The sequence below is a fragment of the Saccopteryx leptura genome, chromosome 10 (genome assembly GCF_036850995.1).
Source record: "Saccopteryx leptura isolate mSacLep1 chromosome 10, mSacLep1_pri_phased_curated, whole genome shotgun sequence".
Lineage (NCBI taxonomy): Eukaryota > Metazoa > Chordata > Mammalia > Chiroptera > Emballonuridae > Saccopteryx > Saccopteryx leptura.
In genome coordinates this window covers 3,195,658-3,212,887 of record NC_089512.1, presented here as the reverse complement: position 1 = coordinate 3,212,887, position 17,230 = coordinate 3,195,658, and the positions used below count along the sequence as shown (strand labels likewise).

General features: G+C 54.6%; 1 protein-coding gene across 5 annotated transcripts in view; it reads right to left on the bottom strand.

Annotated features, from left to right (window-relative positions):
* LOC136382110 (contactin-4) overlaps positions 1–17,230 on the bottom strand; it is an 813,951-nt gene that overhangs the window by 144,701 nt on the left and 652,020 nt on the right. The window lies entirely within an intron of this gene.

Here is a 17,230-nt window from a genome sequence, read left to right as displayed (position 1 = left end):
CCCACGGCTGAAGTATCCCTGTGACAGCCACCGCCTCCACTCTGTCCCACGGCTGAAGCACCCCTGTGACAGCCACTGCCTCCACTCTGTCCCACGGCTGAAGCACCCCCTGTGACAGCCACCACCTCCGCTCTGTCCCACCGCCTCCGCTCTGTCCCACGGCTGAAGCACCCCCTGGGACAGCCACCGCCTCCGCTCTGTCCCACGGCGGAAGCACCCCCTGGGACAGTCACCGCCTCCGCTCTGTCCCACGGCTGAAGCACCCCCTGGGACAGCCACCGCCTCCACTCTGTCCCACGGCTGAAGCACCCCCTGGGACAGCCACCGCTTCCGCTCTGTCCCACGGCTGAAGCACCCCCTGTGACAGCCACCACCTCCGCTCTGTCCCACCGCCTCCGCTCTGTCCCACGGCTGAAGCACCCCCTGTGACAGCCACCGCCTCCGCTCTGTCCCACGGCACTCTGCCCACGTCTCCATCAGAGAACGAGCTGGAACTTCCCCCACTGTGAGCGTCCCTTTGAAAACCGGGGCTTTGTTCAGCCTCCACTGTGACTGCCCCACAGGCCATGCTTGGCCCTCGGGGGAGAAATGTCACTTGCTCTCAGACAACTCTATCCCAAGCTTGGCACTTGCAGCCCAAACATTCGCTCACGTTGACACCAGATCTACAGGTACGCAAAGATAGTATTAAAAAAAATTATCTCTTTTCTAAAACAAAAGGTACATGTCTGTATCTTCTTGAAAGGAATATAAAAGATGCTTTCCTGAAAAAAAAAAAAAAAAGAAAATCTCATTTTCTTCTGAGTTAATTAACATGTTCCAGGACCTGTCATGAGCAGAGAGATTCATGCCTTGGAAGCTTAACTCTACCGTATGGGACATCCCTGACTCCTACTGAAGATGTGAGACCTCGCTGAGGATGAGATTTCAATACTCACCCCGAGTTGCCTATGGGGGACAGGGTATGAGTGTGCGTATGTGGGGGAGATGGGCATCGGTTTCTTACACGTACCCAAACTATACGCTAGTAATTAATAATTTTTTTTTTTTTAAAAAAAAGCTCCAGTGGAAGCAAGGGAAATCTTTATAAAGTGTTTTTGTTGTGAAAAGAGCTTCAGAAATTCCCTAGAAGGATGGTGGGAAGGTTACTGTTTAACGGGGACGTGCTACACACAGGGGCGGGCTGTCCCGTGGGGAGGAGAAACGGAACAGTCAGGGAGGCCTTGGGTAGCTCAGTCGCTACCCCGGCGCCGTGAGGGGCACCCTAGCTCGGGGGGAATTCTGTAAGGAGCTCACTCATCCGTACGCGGAGGGCGGGTGCAGATTTCTGCCGGGACGAGACGAACGCATTCCTCCTGGATCTGCAACATTGCGCAAGGAGAAAAATCAGAGGGTTTTGAAAAAGGCAGTCAGGACGGACGTACTCAGTGTGTATGTGCCGAGCACACTAACCAAAACTGTAGCCGTCCCAGGCACTATCTCAGCATGTCTAAAAAGACACGTTAATTCCTGAGAGACAAGTACAGGACTTGTGAGCGTGCGTGCAGGTGGTGTGTATGTGTGTGTGTGTATATGTGTGTGTGTATGTGTGTGTGTGTGTATGTGTGTGTGCATGTATGGTGTGTGTGTATGTGTGTGTGGTGGTGTGTGTGTGCTGTGTATGTGTGTGTGTGTATGTGTATGTGGTGGTGTGTGTGTGGTGTGTGTGCTTGGTGTGTGTGTGGTGTGTGTGGTGTGTGTGGTATGTGTGGTGTGTGTGTGGTGTATGTGTGGTGTGTGTGTGGTGTGTGTGTGTGGTGTGTGTGTGTGTGGTGTGCTGTGTGGTGTGTGTGTGTGTGGTGTGTGCTATGTGGTGTGTGTGTGTGGTGTGTGTGGTGTGTGTGGTGTGTGTGTGGTGTGTGTGGTGTGTGCTATGTGGTGTGTGTGTGGTGTGTGTGTGGTGTGCTGTGTGGTGTGTGTGTGTGTGGTGTGCTGTGTGGTGTGTGTGGTGTGTGTGGTGTGTGTGGTGTGTGTGTGTGGTGTGTGTGGTGTGTGTGTGGTGTGTGTGGTGTGGTGTGTGGTTTGTGTGTGTGGTGTGTGTGGTGTGTGTGTGTTGTGTGTTGTGTGTGCTATGTGGTGTGTGTGGTGTGTGTGGTGTGTGCTATGTGGTGTGTGTGTGGTGTGTGTGGTGTGTGTGTGGTGTGTGTGGTGTGGTGTGTGGTTTGTGTGTGCGGTGTGTGTGGTGTGTGTGGTGTGTGTGTGTTGTGTGTTGTGTGTGCTATGTGGTGTGTGTGGTGTGTGTGGTGTGTGCTATGTGGTGTGTGTGTGGTGTGTGTGGTGTGTGCTATGTGGTGTGTGTGTGGTGTGTGTGTGGTGTGTGCTATGTGGTGTGTGTGTGGTGTGTGTGTGTGTGGTGTGTGTGGTGTGTGTGGTGTGGTGTGTGGTTTGTGTGTGCGGTGTGTGTGGTGTGTGTGGTGTGTGTGTGTTGTGTGTTGTGTGTGCTATGTGGTGTGTGTGGTGTGTGTGGTGTGTGCTATGTGGTGTGTGTGTGGTGTGTGTGGTGTGTGCTATGTGGTGTGTGTGTGGTGTGTGCTATGTGGTGTGTGTGTGGTGTGTGTGTGGTGTGTGTGGTGTGTGTGGTGTGTGCTATGTGGTGTGTGTGTGGTGTGTGTGTGTGGTGTGCTGTGTGGTGTGTGTGGTGTGTGTGGTGTGTGTGGTGTGTGTGCTATGTGGTGTGTGTGGTGTGTGTGGTGTGTGCTATGTGGTGTGTGTGTGTGTGGTGTGTGTGTGGTGTGTGTGGTGTGTGTGGTGTGTGCTATGTGGTGTGTGTGTGGTGTGTGTGTGTGTGGTGTGTGTGGTGTGTGTGGTGTGTGTGTGGTGTGTGTGGTGTGTGTGCTATGTGTGTGTGGTGTGTGTGGTGTGCTGTGTGTGTGGTGTGTGGTGTGTGTGGTGTGTGTGTGGTGTGTGTGTTGTGTGTGCTATGTGGTGTGTGTGGTGTGTGCTATGTGGTGTGTGTGTGGTGTGTGTGGTGTGCTGTGTGGTGTGTGTGGTGTGTGTGGTGTGTGCTATGTGGTGTGTGTGGTGTGTGTGTGTGGTGTGTGTGTGGTGTGTGTGGTGTGTGTGTGGTGTGTGTGTGGTGTGCTGTGTTGTGTGTGTGGTGTGTGTGGTGTGTGTGTGGTGTGTGTGTGGTGTGTGCTATGTGGTGTGTGTGGTGTGTATGGTGTGTGCTATGTGGTGTGTGTGGTGTGTGCTATGTGGTGTGTGTGTGGTGTGTGTGTGTGTGGTGTGTGTGTGGTGTGTGCTATGTGGTGTGTGTGGTGTGTGCTATGTGGTGTGTGTGTGGTGTGTGTGTGGTGTGTGTGGTTTGTGTGTGGTGTGTGTGTGTGGTGTGTGTGTGGTGTGTGTGGTGTGTGTGTGTGGTGTGTGTGTGGTGTGTGTGGTGTGTGTGTGTGTGTGGTGTGTGGTGTGGGTGGTGTGTGCTATGTGGTGTGTGTGGTGTGTGTGGTGTGTGCTATGTGGTGTGTGTGGTGTGTGTGGTGTGTGCTATGTGGTGTGTTTGTGGTGTGTGTGGTGTGTGTGTGTGGTGCGTGTGGTGTGTGTGGTGTGTGTGGTGTGCTGTGTGGTGTGTGTGGTGTGTGTGGTGTGTGCTATGTGGTGTGTGTGGTGTGTGTGGTGTGTGCTATGTGGTGTGTTTGGTATGTGTGTGTGGTGTGCTGTGTGGTGTGTGTGGTGTGTGTGTGGTGTGTGTGTGTGGTGTGAGTGTGGTGTGTGCTATGTGGTGTGTGTGGTGTGTGTGTGGTGTGTGTGGTGTGTGCTATGTGGTGTGTGTGTGTGGTGTGTGTGGTGTGTGCTATGTGGTGTGTGTGTGGTGTGTGTGGTGTGTGTGGTGTGTGTGTGGTGTGTGTGTGTGGTGTGTGTGTGTGTGGTGTGTGTGGTGTGTGTGTGGTGTGTGTGTGTGGTGTGTGTGGTGTGTGCTATGTGGTGTGTGTGTGGTGTGTGTGTGGTGTGTGGTGTGTGTGTGGTGTGTGTGTGGTGTGTGTGTGGTGTGTGTGTGTGGTGTGTGTGGTGTGTGTGGTGTGTGCTATGTGGTGTGTGTGTTTGGTGTGTGTGTGTGGTGTGTGTGGTGTGTGTGTGGTGTGTGGTGTGTGTGTGGTGTGTGTGTGGTGTGTGTGTGGTGTGTGTGGTGTGTGGTGTGTGTGGTGTGTGCTATGTGGTGTGTGTGTGTGTGTGTGTGTGGTGTGTGTGGTGTGTGTGTGTGGTGTGTGTGGTGTGTGCTATGTGGTGTGTGTGTTGTGTGTGTGGTGTGTGTGTGTGGTGTGTGCTATGTGGTGTGTGTGTGTGTGGTGTGTATGTGTGGTGTGTGTGTGGTGTGTGCTATGTGGTGTGTGTGGTGTGTGTGGTGTGTGTGTGGTGTGTGTGGTGTGTGTGTGGTGTGTGTGTGTGGTGTGTGTGTGTGTGTGGTGTGTGGTGTGTGTGTGTGTGTGTGGTGTGTGTGTGTGGTATGTGTGTGGTGTGTGCTATGTGGTGTGTGTGTGTGTGTGGTGTGTGTGTGTGTGGTGTGTGTGTGGTGTGTGTGTGGTGTGTACAGGGGAAGAGGGTGGAGGGGAGGACGGAGACCACTACACTGAAGGAGAGGCAGACAACAGGAGGACGAGGGAAACACCCTCCACGCCCGGCCATGCTGAGCAGAGAGAAAGGACACGGGTGCACGGGAACCACGTCGGGTGTCTCGGCCTCGGCGGGCTGGGGTGGCGGGCTAGTGGGCCCCGTGTGAGGCCGCTCCAACCAAGAGAGCTCACGGACAACGCCCACACCGCTGCTCTGTGCCCCACGCCCCGGGTGCGAGCCTGTGTGCGCTCCCCTGAAACCCAGAAAGTTCCTGTGCAGAACAGACGCGTTCTCATTTCAGGGAAACGCCTGAATGAACAGGTTAGTGTAAAAACCCATCAATATCTATCTACATACATATCAATTCCCTAGCATTCTTTTAAAGAAGGTATTTTGTGTGCAATCTGTGTCCTGTAAACCTCCCTTCTTAGCCCTCTCTCTTTCCACACAAATACGTTTTCATCACTACAGGCCGGCGTCTTTCCTCTGTGCCGCAGGGGTTCTGCGGCTGATTCCGAAATTAGTTTACATAAATCAAACTGTGCACAACGTATGGGTGTACGTGTCAAAACCTATAGACTGCTTTTATGGGATTGGAAATAGTATCCGTCAGCTCGGCCACACACAAGGCAGAAAACACACACTCCTACTTCAAAGGCGTCTGCACTGCGCTGTGGACGTGCACGTTATCTCCCGGCTATTCTGGGGATAAGATGGGCTCGGACTATCCTGTGTGAATAAAAACCGGACCATACATTTCAACCTTTCCCCTTCGTTTTCTTCATTTGCCCCCTTTGCTTCGAGGGTTGGTCTAACCCTGCCACTCAATCAGGTCAAGATCCACAGATCGGTTCTGGAAGACCTGACCATGAATGAGTTCCTTCACCTTCTGCCAACGTGTGACCGTCGGTCCGTGTGCACCTGAGATGCCCGTAAGCTTGTGGGATGACACTGTGCCCCATCTGGACCCTCTATTCTGATTCCCGAAAGGCTGGCGTCCAGACAGGCTTGAAGGACGGGCAAAAGGAGCCTGTTCAATTTGACGTTCAATGATAACGAGGGTTAGACGTTACCGGGAAGGTCCCCAGCAGGACACTGTCAGAACCTAAACTTTGCTGGCAGATAAAAAAATAAAATTGATTGCCCTTTGAAGGTGAGATGCCAGGAAGTTCCAAACAGCTCAGTAAAGAAAAAGCCAACTGTCCAACAATTACCCAGTTGCATCTGAGGGTAGCTTAGATACCAGGATATCCTCACTTGTTAACCTTGATACACTCTGAGGACCCCACAGGACGGGGCGAAAACAGGGCTTACTGTTGTGTGCACGTGGAACACAGAGTTTATTCTTGCATTAGTATTTATTTATTATCATTATTTATTTGTATTTTTCTGAAGTGAGAAGCAGGGAGGCAGAGAGACAGACTCCCGCATGTGTCTGACCAGGATCCACCCGGCATGCCCATCAGGGGGCGATGTTCTGCCCATCTGGGCTGTTGCTCCCTTGCAACTGGAATCATTCTAGCGCCTGAGGCAGAGGCCATGGAGCCATCCTCAGTGCCTGGGCCAACTTTGCTCCAATGGAGCCTTGGCTGAGGGAGGGGAAGAGAGAGACAGAGAGGAAGGAGAGGGGGAGGGGTGGAGAAGCGGATGGGCGCTTCTCCTGTGTGCTCTGGCCAGGAATCGAACCTGAGACTTCCACACGTCGGGCCAACGCTCTACCAGTGAGCCAACCGGCCAGGGCCGATTAGTATTTATTAAGGATTGTATTACATGTCTTCCCTACAGAACGTTGTAAACCTACTTTTGCTCACCCTGTACTTCTCGCACACACAGCGAGAGGACACTTCTCCCCACGCCAGCCCGAGCCGCACCCCAGGACCGTCTCTGTGTCTCCTTCTTTACCATGGATCTTCGCACACCAGTGTTACATTGTCTGTGAGCTGCTTCCGGCTGGGAGAGTTCTCCGTGCGCCTGTCAACTTTTTGCTTTTCCTTACTTATATGACTTGGGCACATGTCAAGGGTATTTGAAGTGGCCAATAAAAGAAACTTTTTTTTTTTTCCTGGGAGGGGAGGGTTAGTATCATTTCTCAAGAGACAGTAAGAATGGTAACTTGTTAACTGGATGTGCAGTGACTGTCCCATTAGGGAAAGACATGGGCGTGACCGTTTATTGTTTCGGAGGGAAGGGTAATTAGGATACCGCGCCACTTCTAACAGAGCTTGTCTGCGGACACAGCACTGGGAACGGTGCCAGACAATGGTGGCTGTTAAGGCTGCCTGACCCTCGTAGAAGCTCAGAATTTCATAGTATTTTAACCTCTATCTATTATCTTTAACTATCAACCTCGACATTCCGTAAAAATAAACCTAGAGGGGGAAAGCATCTATTAAAATATTTCCACCACCGAGGAGATAATGCTGGTATCAGGTTTTTAAAACCCCCAAGGAACTTCCCCTGGCTCGTTGAGTAGGTCGCTGGACGGCTGGTTACAGTGGACTTTTTTTTTTTCTTCTCTCTCTAGGTCCAATGTCAGATTCCAAGGGAATCTGATCCCTCTGATGGGGGATGACAGTCACAAGGGGACTCTCACCAAAACCCTGATGTCAGACTTTTCTGTCCTAATATCAGCACGAGGGGTCCCCTCTAAGTCCCTAACACCCATGGTCCTGCTTGTTTTGGCCTCGTTTATACAATGCCCCATTTCCCGTGGCTCCTCAGTACCGTGGGGGCTGTGATGTTTACAGGCTCCTGTTTCTTTGCGGACGTTATTTTGAAACAGAAACGGTCAGATTCGCGGCCACAAGGAGGTTGTGAAGACTCAGTGAAATAGGTCACAAATTATACTTGCAGTTCCTGACACAGGACGTCCCCGGAGTATTGTGTGTCCACTGCTTCCCTTTGCTTTTCTAACTCTTGCCACCGCTGGGGGACTTCATGTTGAAACACTTATCACGGCCAAAATAACCAATGTCTATGTTTGGAACAAAACCCTTAATTCTGAAATGAGAGATTCCCAGAAAAGTTCCAAAGTAGACACAGAGAGGCCCTGTGCTCCTCCCTGCGGTGATTTCCGGAGTGAGCATGGCACCACGTCACACCAGGCAACTGACCGTCGGTACGTGTGGACACGGGACTACGCTGCTCCACTTCCGGAGCGAGCATGGCACCACGTCACACAGGGCAACTGACCGTCGGTACGACGTGTGGACACGAGACTATGCTGCTCCACTTCCGGAGCGAGCATGGCACCATGTCACACAGGGCAACTGACCGTCGGTACGACGTGTGGACACGGGACTATGCTGCTCCTCCACAGACGGCAGCTGGAGGAGCTCCCACGGAAGTCTAGGCGCAGAACTCATCCATCAAGACACGGATTCTCTCGGGCCACCCTTTATAGCCACAGCCTCCCTCCTGCCGATAAACCGCCAGCTCTGCCCTGTCCCTTGGCTCCGTCGTTTGAGAACAGGATGCAGGCGTCCCCAAACTATGGCCTGTTGGCCGCATGTGGCCCCCTGAGGCCATTTATCCGCCCCCCCCCCCTGCACTCCCGGAAGGGGCACCTCTTTCATTGGTGGTCAGTGAGAGGAGCACTGTATGTGGCAGCCCTCCAATGGTCTGAGGGACAGTGAACTGGCCCCCTGTGTAAAACCTTTGGGGACCTCTGGTAGAGAGAAGCGGACAGCACGTTGCTCTGGGCTCCGCCCACACTGCTGTGTGCATCCACAGTTCGCTCCTTTTCATCGCCGGGTCGTCGCACCTCATCCATCGGGTTCTGATGAGAAACGCACCTTTGACGTTGGATTCTCAGGCACTTTGGACAAGTGACAAATACTTCTGGGCACAGGAACCGCGTCAAGACCTCTCCGTGCCTCTTCTCCCAACAAGCATGACCAGGCTTAGCCCCTCTCCCCTTTAATAAGATGTTTGAAACAGCAAAATCAACCATGTAGACGTGCACGGAAGATTTTTTGTCCCCTATTCTAGTGGTCCCCAAGCCCCGGGCCACGGACCAGTATCAGCCCGTGGGCCATTTGGTACCGGTCCACAGAGAAAGAATAAATAACTTACATTATTTCCGTTTTATTTATATTTAAGTCTGAACGATGTTTTATTTTTAAAAAATGACCAGATTCCTTCTGTTACATCCGTCTAAGATTCACTATTTTTTCTTTTTTTTTCTGAAGCTAGAAACGGGGAGAGACAGTCAGACAGACTCCCGCATGCGCCCGACCAGGATCCACCGGCACACCCACCAGGGGGCGATGCTCTGCCCCTCCGGGGTGTCACTCTGCCATGACCGGAGCCACTCTAGCGCCTGGGGCAGAGGCCAAGGAGCCATCCCCAGCGCCCGGGCCATCTTTGCTCCAATGGAGCCTTGGCTGCGGGAGGGGAAGAGAGAGACAGAGAGGAAGGAGAGGGGGAGGGGCGGAGAAGCAGATGGGCGCCTCTCCTGTGTGCCCTGGCCGGGAATCGAACCCAGGACCCCTGCACGCCAGGCCGACGCTCTACCACTGAGCCAACCGGCCAGGGCCTAAGACTCACTCTTGATGCTTGTCTCGGTCACATGATACATTTATCCATCCCACCGTAAAGGCCGGTCTGTGAAAATATTTTCTGACATTAAACTGGTCCGTGGCCCAAAAAAGGTTGGGGACCACTGCCCTATTCCAAGGAAAACATTTGAAAGCCATTTCAGAACATCGCCTCCTACGCTGTGAGTAACAGGTTGATGGAAGATCGCTCTTCTGTCCTGGATTCAGCAGCACCTTCCCCGTCAACCTCCCTGGAGCCACCCTCCCTGTACAAAGACAAGACGAGGCGTTTCACCACCTCCGTGAGCACACCGACCTTCCTGTGACATTCCAAACCAGCGCTATTTGATGGTATTTGGCGCCATGTCCTAAACAGTGGTACAAACTAGTGCCCTCGGTTAGGCAAGCAGGGTACAGTGTGCCGTGAGGCCACATCTGATGCGGGTAACTCTGTTATGAGAAAGGAGTGTTCGCTGAACGAACAGAGGACAGGCATCCCCTGTGGCAGTGAGAACCCAGAATGCCCGGGGCGAAGAGATGGGAGCCCTTGCTAGTAGCTTTATTAATTAGATCGTCTGTTTCTGGAAGGCAGGGACTGCGCACGAGAGGTCTGTATGTCCCTCGGACCTAGCGCAGGGCTCAGTATGAGGCCCGTGTTTAATCAGTATCGGCTGAATTAATCTCTGTTGTGTTGGAGAGAACTGGGGAATTCGGTTCACAACCGGAAATGCCCTTCTCACAATGCTTTGCTGGGTCTCGTTCCTTTCTTCCCTCCGAGTGGGGTGGTAAACGGGCCCCTTGCCCTTCACGGTCTCCGTACAGAACCCTCCGCCCTGTCCTGGGAGCCGGGTCGCACCACATCCCACCCGGGCTGCCGACACCCTTCCATCACCTGAGCTGCTCTGACGGGAGCCGTTCAACAACACAACCAAACACCGGGCAGCGTGGTGTTTCGTGGTTGCCGATTTCCCTGGTGTAAATGCTCCCCGCGTGCTGAGCTCCGGTGACCAACAAGGAGGCACAGGAAGCAGAACGGAGGGGGACACGCAGACTCGGTTCCGCAGGGACAAGCTGGCTGCACGCTGTCCCCCATCGCACGCTCAGAGGAAGGGACAGGACCGGCGACCCTGGGAGCTCGGCTCTCCCCAGACTCGGCCCTTTCTCTGAGACACCCCGCCGTCTCCTCTCTCCTCCCCACGCTCTCCCAAACACCCAACCCAGCGCTGGGAGACAGGGACGTCAACTCGCTGCCAGTTCCTCTGAGTGGTTCATTTGGTTCGAAGGCTCTCTCTCCCTGAGGCTTTGTGAGTCAGGCATGAGAGCAGCTTTAGGGTTTCCGTGACACGCGCCCCGCCCCAGACACGCCGGCTTGGGAGAGAGAAATCTGTGCGTGCACGAGCCGTGTTCACGTAGCCCGCAGCGGCCGGTCACGGGCCCTCACGAGGGCCTCCGCTGAGGAAGGGGCTTTAACAGGCAGAGAGAACTCACTTTCTGCCCTTTTCCTGTGCTTCTTTTCAACCACATTCACAAGGTTTTATTAAAAGCAACCTGCCCTTCGGCTCTGGCCAGTTGGCTCAGCGGTAGAGCGTCGGTCTGGCGTGCGGGAGTCCCGGGTTTGATTCCCGGCCAGGGCACACAGGAGAAGAGCCCATCTGCTTCTCCACCCCTCCCTCTCCTTCTTCTCTGTCTCTCTCTTCCCCTCCCGCAGCCAAGGCTCCATTGGAGCAAAGATGGCCCGGGCACTGAGGATGGCTTTGTGGCCTCTGCCTCATGCGCTAGAATGGCTCTGGATGCAACAGAGTGATGCCCCAGAGGGGCAGAACATTGCCCCCTGGTGGGCATGCCGGGTGGATCCCAGTCAGGCGCATGCGGGAGTCTGTCTGCCTCCCCATTTCCAGCTTCGGAAAAATTAAAAAAAAAAAGCAACCTGCCCTTCTTTAAGTAGTCATGAGGCCCTGGCTGGTTGGCTCAGTGGTAGAGCATCAGCCCAGTGTGTGGATGTCCCACGTTCGATTTCCTGTCAGGGCACACAGGAGAAGCACCCATCTGCTTCTCCACCCCTCCTTTCCCCTTTCTTTCTATCTCTCTCTTCCCCTCCACAGCCATGGCTCAAATGGTTTGAGCATGTTGGCCCCGAGAGCTGAGGTTGGCTCCATGGCCTCGCCTCAGGCACTAAAATAGCTCGGTTGCAGAGCAATGGAGCAGCGGCCCCAGATAGGCAGAGTGTCCCCTGGAAGGGGCCTTGCTGGGTAGATACCAGTTGGGGTGCATGCCTCCCTGACTCTCTGCCTCCCCAACCCCTCACTTAATTAAAAAAAAATAGTCATAAATGTCTTTGGGAGAGGCCTAGAGGAGTCACTGTCTGCTCTTGTTGGGGGGAAAAATAAATACAAGCTGGAATGTTGTTGATGCAAATGCTCCAGTTCTGGAGAAATCGTCCCAGGGGCTGACAGCGCTTTCGTCAACACCAGCTCCAGCAGCGGAAGCCGGGGTGAGCTAGACGCAGAGCGCTGAGGCCAGCCGCCGCCCCCACCTCAACCCTGCCTGCTTCGCCGGGTCGGAAAGCCGCCCGCTGTGGTGGGTTAAGGATGGGGGCACCAATGGGGGGTCTATAAAGAAGGTTCGAGATCCATGGCACCTGCATTTCACTGGCCGTGTGAGTCACTTGGGGGAGCTTGCTCATGGTTTCCACTTGGAACGCCACCCACCGTGAGAGGGAGCTGAGAATTCAGGCTTGCAATCTGTGCCACTGAAAATGTGAGCCCCAAAGTGGAACCACTGGGGGGGGGGCGCTGGTCAGCAACTGAGAATCTCAGGCCCACCCCAGATCCGAAATCACCATCTCCAAGTGATTTTTTTTATAAGCATTCAAGTTGGAATTGGACTGCTAGACCTCATTGGAGGCCGATGCTAACGCTCCCTAGGTCAGGCTACAGTCGACAAAAATAAAAAATAAATTGGTGTGTTACCAGCAGGCAGCGGAGCAGGAAGAAAATAGTTACTCTGTTTCATTTTTCTCATTCACTAATTCTAAGAGACTTGCCCAGGATACTAGTAAAAGATACAAAGTAACAAATACATTGACCACGTGGCTGAAGTCAAAGATAGGAAGAAGGGCAGGTAGGAAACCATCTGACTAGAGACATGGTACAACAGAGTGAAATGAGCCGGGAGCTTCTGAAGGGCAGAGCAGGCAGGGGAGCAGCCCCCGCAGAGGGTAGAGAAAGAGCTCATTTCGCACCGGCTGATACAAGAAGAACCTGTAGCTTTGCTAGAGGACTCAACCTCTCCTTCCAGGTCTACGTCTGGAGAAGAATTCATTGGAGTCACCCCTACGCGGTGAGGCCTAGGGGACCTGGCTGATGGTTCGGTTGGTTAGAGCATCATCCTGAGAGGCTGTCTGTTCGATCCCTGGTCCGGGCACATACAGAAAGAGAACAATGGTTCAGTCTGTATGTCTCCCCCTTCCCCTCTAAAAATCTATCAATAAATTAAAAAAAAGAAGATTGCTTGGGTCCTGGACCCAGAGATTAAATTAGCTGGTACGGAGCATGGCGTAGCCTCAGCCTATTGAGAGCCCCCAGACGATGAGAATCTGCACTGAAGTTTGAGACCCAGAGTCAGGGGTATATGGTGACTGTGCAGGTGCCACGGTACAAGCTTCCAGTAAGGACAGGGTTAACAAGGGCAGAGCACGCCTCCTGGGGCCACAGGCACCGTCAGGCTTGCAAAGAGTTTTCACAGGAGGGGAAGGTCAGCGACAGCACCCTCTGATGGGTGAAGGCTTGGGAACTTGCCAAAGATGCCAAATCTGAATGTGAGATCCAAGCACAAAGCGTTCCGCCCACGACACATCTGGGTAAGCCGGGCACGTGTCCCCCTCAACTGGGTGCTGATTGCACTCCGCGCGTTTGACAGTTTTGTAATCTGGCTCAACGAGGCAGCCGAGAAATCCGACTTAGACGCAGATGAGCACTTGTGAAAAGTCCCCGAGAAATAACTGAGTTCAGCCTTAATGGCTTTCTAATTTGGCAGCCCATCATCTGGATAAAAGGCAAATTAGCCAGATAATTGCTCAAGCCTGCGCCTCCCTTTAATTGGCCCTGGGTGGTACTGGAGTGACCCACCAGGGTAAGATTCCTCCGCCCCCCCCATCCCCCCGGGGAAGGCCCCTGACCCTGAACCATCAGACGGAAATGCCTCGGGGCAACGCCACCTGGTTCCAGAACCCAGTTCCGGCAAAGGCAGTCACATGCGGAAGGCCACGGGGAAGGAAGGCACCCACTGGTTCTTAGGGATAGTTCCTCCCTTATCAAAATCGGACACTTGGCCCTGGCCAGTTGGCTCAGCAGTAGAGCGTCGGCCTGGCTTGCGGGGGACCCGGGTTCGATTCCCGGCCAGGGCACATAGGAGAAGCGCCCATTTGCTTCTCCAACCCCCCTCCTTCCTCTCTGTCTCTCTCTTCCCCTCCCGCAGCCAAGGCTCCATTGGAGCAAAGATGGCCCGGGCGCTGAGGATGGCTCCTTGGCCTCTGCCCCAGGCGCTAGAGTGGCTCTGGACGCGTCAGAGTGATGCCCCGGAGGAGCAGAGCATCGCCCCCTGGTGGGCAGAGCATTGCCCCTGGTGGGCGTGCCAGGTGGATCCCGGTCGGGCGCATGCGGGAGTCTGTCTAACTGTCTCTCCCCGTTTCCAGCTTCAGAAAAAAAAAAAAAATCGGACACTTGTTAGAACCCAGGCCAGGGAAACCAGACAGCAGAGCTGAGCATCTCAGTCTAGCAGTGACCGGCGCTCTGGAGAGAAGGCGGTGGTCCCACACACAGACCCTGCTCTGGCCACCGCTGCTGTGAGCCTCGGTGACTTACCCCCCCCTGCAGCCGTCCCTCCCCTGGGGACTTGACTGGGGGGGGGGGTTGCTACACTGCATCCACCACCACCTCCAATCCCAGTGACATGGCCACCACCTACCTCCTTGGGGGGCAACCCAAGAACTGACTGATGTGGATATTCTGTCCAGAGTGCCACGTGGGCTGGACTTCACCTGAGCTCTGGCCTTGCTCAGCCCCCGGCCCCTCCTGCTCTGACTTCACAGGTGTTTCCTAGGCAACGCCCCTGCGCTGACTCCCAGGTACCAGGGGCTGGAGCCGTTGCCCCTGTTTGGGGGCTGTAGGGCTCCTCTCTCTCTGTCTCTACCCCGTGACTACCCTCGGGGCACAGCCACTCTGTGGGACCCCTCAGAGCGTTCCGAGGGTGACAGCCCCATTCCCGATATGGTCCTCTATCTCAGGGGACCCAGATACTACGCGTGAACAGACGTAGTGCATTCGAAACGTTATTTTCAATCGATGGAACACCTAACTCAACTTTTTAAATCACCGTTTTTTATAGAAGATTCACGATTCCCCCTGATTCTAAGACTCCAGGCGCTCCGATTCCAATCCACCTTCCTGAGTGGGAGAGAGGGGTGGGAGGCGGAGTCACCAGGGAACTGGACAGCACCCTGGGGGGGGGGATGGCTGGGAGTCCCCACACAGAAGAGCCCCGCTCACAGCACAGGTGAGGACAGGAGAAGAGGTCTGGGAGCACCTGCCTCAAGGAATCACAAGCCATCCGCGCTGATAGGTCAGCCACAGGCCAGGCCATTGCCACGTGCTGTGCTCTCAGCCAGGAGACTCGAACACCCTGACCTCAAGGGACCAGCCTCTCTCGGGCTCTCTCCCTTCCAGGGAGTAGATCACCCAGAGCCTGGGTTGGCTACTGAGCCGTGGCAATCCATTCAGTATAGATACGTTACATACACAGTGCACCCCCCAGACAGGACACACCCAACCAGGCCGAGGGAGAAGCCTCCGCCATCATCATCTCTTACTCACGGCCATGGGGTCTACGACCTGCCGTGGACATCCCGGGATCGCTTTACCACTCAAGGGTCCCGCTGCGTGAGTGACCGATAAGCTGAGACCAACACAGTTTTTTTTTTTCTCCTTCCTTTGTTCAATTCAACTCCCCTGGGGTTCTAGTACGGGGTAATAATACCAAATCAGTTATTTCACCCAAAGGAGTCAAACCATTCCTCTTCTACAGCAAACACGGGGACTTGTGAAGAACAATCACATTACAGCTGGCCCAAGCGAACCAGGACCCGTCCATGTGCATTTCTGAACGGTCCACTGTCTTCTCCCTTCTTCTGAGGATGGACCCCAGGGATTCATGCATCCAACACTTAACTGCCCTCCATTCCCTCGGAGGGTGTTAAAATGATTTTTTTTTTTTTTTTTGGAAAGGAAAATGGGACCTTAAACAGGGAACGCCTAAACTTGTTATTCAAGATTCCCTAAAACGGTCCTCAATTAATTTTTCCATCTTTCTCTTTCAAGTTCAAGCTCTGCCCGCGCGCTTTGTGTATTGGAATCAAGCGTTTCTGAAGAACATTCAGGATTCTCTATGTTCAGATGTTTCATCGCTTTGGCCCTCGGTTCCGGCCCATTTCACCCGGATCTGGTACGTGCCTGGTGCTGTTTCCTGCCTGTCCAGATATAAATGACTGTCCAGGGCGCAGCTGACCAGCCCAGGCCACGGGCCAACCCCTCCTGCCAGGACTGCTGGACGCCTTCCCATTTCCACTGCTGTCTAGCCCGGGTCACTCACGGACGAGCCTTCCTGCTCTCGGGTCCCACACAGCTAGGGGGAGGGCGGGGAGGGCGGGGAGGGCGGGGAGGGCGGGGAGACTGCTTCCCCAGGACCTCACCGGGTCCTCGCTGCTCTCACTCGCTGACCGTGGGGGACTGAAGAGGAACTGGGGTCAGAAACTCATTTGCAATTAGCTCTAGTTGGAAAGATCTGGAAGCGACCTTCGGGATGTGAACGTCGGAGCAGTGATCAACCCCCCCCATCCCCACCCCCGGCCTGGAGCCCCGGGTGGGTAAGTTCCAGCCCAACTCGGAACCTCCCCGGGTACATGTGCGATCTACACGCCAGGCGCCCAACGCTCCGAACGGTGCTGCACAGGAGGGCGCGTCGGGACCCCGAAACTCGGCGGATTATTAGGACTGACGGCCTCAGTTCCCTCCGTGGGCTGCCTGCCCCGTATTCGTCATCTGTGCTGGTCTCTCCAAGAAGGACGAGCTTAGACACTGGAGCTACAGTCTCAAGTCAGACTCAGGTTTCCTTGTGGGACACATGTCAGTCGATGGGCTGGACTTTTTTTTTTTCCTTAACGTTCACAGGTCTGTCAATGCACTTAACTTACGCTTTCGACTCTCTCTTTATTTTAACGCCTGAATTCATATTGAAAAACAGTCTCTGAAGTCCTTCACCGCTGAACGCAGTCCCTGGTTCCTACTTGTACTCAATAGGGACCGAGTGGATGCTCTCGTGCTCCCACTAGCGTCGGAAGTCTTGGGGATTCAGTGATGAGCTGAACCAACCGCGGCCCCCGACGTCGTGGGGAAGCTCACGCACACTGGGAGGAGAAGGCAGAGAAACCGCACACACACACGAAAGACGCTGCAGTGGCGTCTGTCCCAGGGAGTGCCCAGAGGACACAGGACAACCTGTGGGAGGAGGGGCTGACCTCGGCCGGGGGCCAGCGAGACTTTTAGGAGGAAGTGCTCCCGGAGATGGAGAACGGGACGGAGCTGATGAAATGATGGGGGGGGAGGAGTGTTTCAGGCAGAAGGGACAAGCAGTGCGAGGGGCCCGTGGAGGAGCGAGGGAGGGAGGGAGAACCCCCAGACCCAGAGGTCCCAGTGCAGCCGGGGGGCGGGGGACAGGCCGCGTGGCGGTCGTGGGAGGGGGGGCAGTCAGAGAGGCAGCCCTTCCCGGACAGCTCACCGGCGGGAGAGTGAGGCCCGCGGGGCCAGCTCTGCGAATACACCTGTTCAAACCGCGTTGGTGCTGCCTCCTTCCAGGCTGAGCTTCACTCGAGATCGGAACGAGGGCAATGGACTAGAGCCGTTTGGAAATTCTGCTCAATTTAGAAGCGTGGTCGGTAGAGGGGGAGAGCTGAGAGGCGAGGGGGCGGGTTACCATGGTCAGAGCCAGGGGGGCTGATGCAGAGAACGGCTCCCTGTTAGTTCAGCACGTGTTCCTGCTTTCTCCGGCAACGC